The 5,232-nt window shown below is 40.5% G+C and overlaps 1 pseudogene; it reads left to right on the top strand.

The window, feature by feature from the left end:
- The first annotated feature begins 1,074 nt into the window (after positions 1-1,074).
- LOC142851147 (small ribosomal subunit protein eS19 pseudogene) lies at positions 1,075-1,550 on the top strand (annotated as a pseudogene).
- The last annotated feature ends 3,682 nt before the right edge of the window (positions 1,551-5,232 follow it).

Genomic DNA, 5,232 nt, shown 5'->3' with positions numbered 1-5,232 from the left:
CCCCCTCCCTCTCGAGAATGAAGAGCAGTCCAGATTCCCTGCCCTGCGGGAAGTCCAAGGTCCTCCCACTTCTATCCAGGACCAGGAAGGTGAGCATCCAAACAGGCTAGGCTCCCACAAAGCCAGTTCATGTATTAGGATCGAACCCTAGTGCCATTGTCTTTGGCTTCTCATCAGCCTTCATTGTCCGCCATGTTCAGAAAGTCCAGTTTCATCCCATGTTTATTCAGTCCCAGTCCCGCTGGCCTTGGTGAGCTCCCAATAGATCAGTTCCACTGTCACAGTGGGTGGGCGCACCCCTCGTGGTCCTGACTTCCTTGCTCATGTTCTCCCTCCTTCTGCTCCTCATTTGGATCTTAAGAGCTCAGTCCAGTGCTCCAATTTGGGTCTCTGTCTCTATCTCGATCCATCGCCAGAAGAAGGTTCTAAAGTGATATGCAAGATATTCATCAGTATGGCTATAGGATAGGATCATTTCAGGTTCCCTCTCCTCAGTTGCTCAAGATACTAGCTGGGGACATCTCCCTGGACACCTGCAAGCCCCTCTAGAGTCCAGTCTCTTGCCAACCAACCCTAAGATGGCTCCCTTAATTAGGCTATATATTTCTCTGCTCCCGTGTCCACCCTTCCTTTATCCCAGCCATCCCATTCCCCCAAGCTTTCCCATTCCTCCTTCTCACGATTCTCACCCCATTTCCCCTTATCCCCATGCCACCTAATCCCCAAGTTCCCAGGTTTTGCCCTGCAATCTTGTCTACTTCCCATATCCAGGCGGATGACTATATGTTTTTCTTTGGGTTCACCTTCTTATTTAGCTTTTCTAGGATCACAACTTATATTAAATAGCCATATCTTATGCCAATATTTTGAAATTGAGCCATTGGAAATAATACTTAAGCAATTTCTTCAGTCTATAGTTTACTATTACATGGATGACATCTTACAAATTGATTCAAATTAAGAAAGAATGTTTGAAGAGGTAAAAAAATTTTCCCTTGTTGGGGATTACAAATTGTTCCTTAAAAAATATAAAGAGGAGCCCTTTCCCCTGGCTAGCAGCGTGGAGGCCGCATGATGCCTGGAGTTACTCTAAAAGACGTTAACCAGCAGGAGTTCGTCAGAGCTCTGGCAGCCTTCCTCAAAAAGTCCGGGAAGCTGAAAGTCCCCAAATGGGTGGACACAGTCAAGCTGGCCGAACATAAAGAGCTTGCCCCCTATGATGAGAACTGGTTCTACACGCGAGCTGCCTCTACAGCACAGCACCTGTACCTGCGTGGTGGTGCCGGGGTTTGCTCCATGACCAAGATCTATGGAGGACAGCAGAGAAACGGTGTCAGGCCCAGCCACTTCAGCAGAGGCTCCAAGAGTGTGGCCCGCTGCGTTCTCCAAGCCCTGGAGGGACTGAAATGGTGGAAAAGGACCAGGACGGGGGCCGCAAGCTAACACCTCAGGGACAGAGAGATCTGGACAGGATTGCCGGACAGGTGGCAGCTGCCAACAAGAAGCATTAGGACAAAGGATGCTGGGTTAATAAATTGCCTCATTCATAAAAAAAATATATAAAGAGGAGATTCTATTAATTACTTTGGCTATAAAATAGGTTTACAAAAAATTATTCTCCAAAGGGTGAAAGTTAGGAAAGATTGATTGCAGATTCTTAATGACTTTCAAAGATTGCTAGGACACATTCGCAACCTACAGCCCACTATTGGGATAAAACCTGATGAACATAAACAAAACCTTAGATGATGGTGACAAGAATTTAAATAGTCCCAGGGAATTATCAATTGAAGCTGAAAGAGAATTTGCTTTGGTGAAAGAGAAATTACAGAAAACACACGTGGATCATGTGGATCCTAATCTTAAATGTATTCCGGGCATATTATGCACTAATCACTATTCTAAAGGAATTTTAATACAAATTGAAGATGTCATCTTAGAATGGATCTTTTTACTACATAAATCAAGTAAAAAAATTAAAAACTTATGTGGAAAAGTTCTCTGAAATAATTCTAAGAGGAAAATTAGCAGGAATAGACCCAGCAGAAATTGTAGTACCTTCTATAATGATAAAATGAACAAATTATGGGCAAAAAGTGAATCCTGTCAAAGAGCTTACAGTAATTCTTTTGGGAGAGCTTAACAACAAATAGTCACAAAGCTACAGAATTCAACCTATAATAAAGAGAACTAATTGGATCCTTACTCACCTTGGATGGGAAACATCAATATCTGGAGCCCCTATATTATGTACTGATGCAAATAAATCAGGAAAGGTTGGTTACAAATCAGAAAATTTAAGTAAAAGAGATCTAAGTCCTTATGATTCTGTACAGAAGTCAGAATTATATGCTATTATCGTGGTACTCCTAGATTTTAGGGAATCTCTCAACATAGTTATGGATTTGCAACATACAGAGTTGATTTGCATATTGAAACAGCTGAATTTATATCAGATGATACAGAATTGACTTTATTATTTACTCAGTTACAAGAAATAATCAGGAATAGAAATCATTCCATATACATAACACATATTTGATCCCATACAGGTTTGCCAGGACCTCTAGAACAAGATAATGAAGAAATTGATCAACTGTTGACTAAAAATGTATTGGAGTCCTCATAATTTCATAAAAAACATTATGTCCATTGCAAAGGTTAAAAAAAGACCTTTTGATCATGTGGCAACAAGCCAAAGAAATTGTTATTATTATTATTATTATTCTGAGAAGTCACCATACCGAAATCCAAAGTGGCTGTACTAGCTTGCATTCCCACCAGCAATGGAGGAGTATTTCCTTTATCCCACAACCTCTCCAGCATAAGTTGTCATCAGTGTATTTGATCTTGGTCATTTTTACATGTGTAAGATAGAATCTCATAGTTGTTTTGATTTGCATTTCTCTGATGACTAAGAATGTTGAGCATTTCTTTAAGTGTTTTTCAGCCATTTTAAATCTGTGAGATGACTCCATTTTCTTTATGTGGGCACTTAGTGCTATGAACTTTCCTCTTAGCACTGCTTTCATAGTGTCCCATAGGTTTGGATATGTTGTGCCTTCATTTTCATTGAATTCAAGGAAGACTTTAATTTCTTTCTTTATTTTGTCCTTGACCCAGTAGTTCAGTAGTTGACTGTTCAATTTCCATGACTTTGTAGTCTTTCTGAGAGTAGTATTGTTGTTGAATTCTAACTTTAATCCCTGGCGATCTGATAAGACACAGGGAGTTACTCCAATTTTTTTTTTGTATCTGTGGATGTTTGCTTTGTTACCAAGTTTGTGATCAACTTTAGAGAAGGTTCCATGAGGTGCCAAGAAGAAGGTATATTCTTTTCTGTTTGGGTGGAATGTTCTGTGGATGTCTGTTAAGTCCATTTGATTCATTACAGCTGTTAGTTCTTTTATTTCTGTTAAGTTTCTGTCTGATTGTCCTGTCTATTGGCGAAAGAGAAGTGTTGAAATCTCCTACTATTAATGTGTGGGGTTTGATGTACGATTTAAGTTTTAGTAATGTTTCTTTTACATATGTGGGTGCTCTTGTATTAGGGGCATAGATGTTCAGGATTGAGACTTCATCTTGATGAATTGTTTCTGTTATGAGTAAAAAAGAGTTGTTCTCCATCTTTTCTGAATGAATTTAGTTTGAAATAAATTTTTGTTAGATATTAGGATAGCTACACCTGCTTGTTTCTTAGGTCCGTTTTATTGGAAAACCCTTATCCCAACCCTTTACTCTGAGGTAGTGTCTGTCTTTCAAGTTGAAGTGTCTTTCTTGTAAACAGCAGAAAGCTCGATCCTGTTTTCATGTGTGGCTATTCACTCACCCTTCAAGTCCCCTCAGTACTGGAGCAAGCTGTGTTTCCTATTGAATCTATTTTTAACCCAAAAAAGCAACTACTAGTTTCAAATATTTTACATTTGCATGTATTTTTTTCGTATTTTGATACAATGTTTAGATTATTTTTCTTAGAACATACTGCCCATACATTTCTAATCTTGTTTAAGTTATGGTACCTATGCTAATCATTTAACAATATAATACAAATTTCTAGCCCTTGAACATTATTATTATTAACTACTTAAGATACTAATGCAATGCAGATTAGTGTTACGGGAGGTCCTCCCACTCCTCCAGTCTATCACCGCTGAGATACCAGCCCCTTGGGGCGTGGTCTCTCTCCCTTTAAAAAAGCGGCCACTTCCCTCTCCTCTCTCTCTTCACTTCCTGCTCCGCCGGTGACTTGACTTCCTTCCTGGTTACGCAGAGGGCTGACAGTGATCTGTAAGTTTTTTCCCCTTTAAATAAATACCACCCTATTAATCATAATTCCAAACTGGTGTGGCATTGTTTATGACTTACGTCTTCAATTGGCACCCAACGTTTGGTTTTAGAACCTCTCCTTTCCCCGCTCGGCTGCCGGCCGCGGCTTGGCGGGAGCCCTCCCTTCCTCAGTCGCTGCCTGTGCCTTGCGGCTGCGGCCTTAGCCTCCCCACGTGGGATTTAAACTCCACAGGCCCACATAGTCTCTGCCCGCCTGGTTTGCTCTTTTCTGAGTCGTTTTTAAATCTCCCTTGCAAGCACAGCTCTTAAGTGGCGTGAACCAGAGCACGCGGTTGCTGAAAGCTGCAACCCCTCAGGGTGACTCTGTCACATGGAGGCATAAGCGGCTTCCAGGTTGCTCTTCTCTACCCCTGGATTCTGGTTTCTGGTTCCATCTCTGGAATTGATTTAATTACATTTACTTTGTTGAGCAACTTACATTTTCCAGTTTTTAACAAATACTAGGCGGACTCTGAAACAGGACCATGTTTTCGTCGAGACTTGGCAACAGCACCACCTGCTGGATAATAGGTAATATGGCAGTTCTCGTTTCCAACGCGAATTTTACTGTTCTGGTTACCAATACAATGGGTTATATCATGCAAGGTTTATATGACTATGGGGATAACTTAATTTACTGGTTACTAGGTTTCAGTATTCTTTTGCATATTCTATCATTTAGGAAGATCATGGCACTCCTAAGAACCATACAATCTTTACTAGAAACTCATGCAGGTCAGGAGATTAAGGATTCAAAAGAGACAATAATAAAAAGACTTGAAATGATTGAAGAAATGATTGGAGCTGGTGAACAGAGTAATAAGGCACAAGGACAGGATACAATGCCAACACCAGCTATTAGAACTGGCTTACCAAAGGTTTTAGCAGCATACCCTATACTTAATT

Source organism: Microtus pennsylvanicus, chromosome 5, assembly GCF_037038515.1.
Source record: "Microtus pennsylvanicus isolate mMicPen1 chromosome 5, mMicPen1.hap1, whole genome shotgun sequence".
In the NCBI taxonomy this organism is placed as follows: Eukaryota; Metazoa; Chordata; class Mammalia; order Rodentia; family Cricetidae; genus Microtus; species Microtus pennsylvanicus.
The sequence above is the reverse complement of the archived record's forward strand: the minus strand, read 5'-3'. Positions and strand labels throughout refer to the sequence as shown.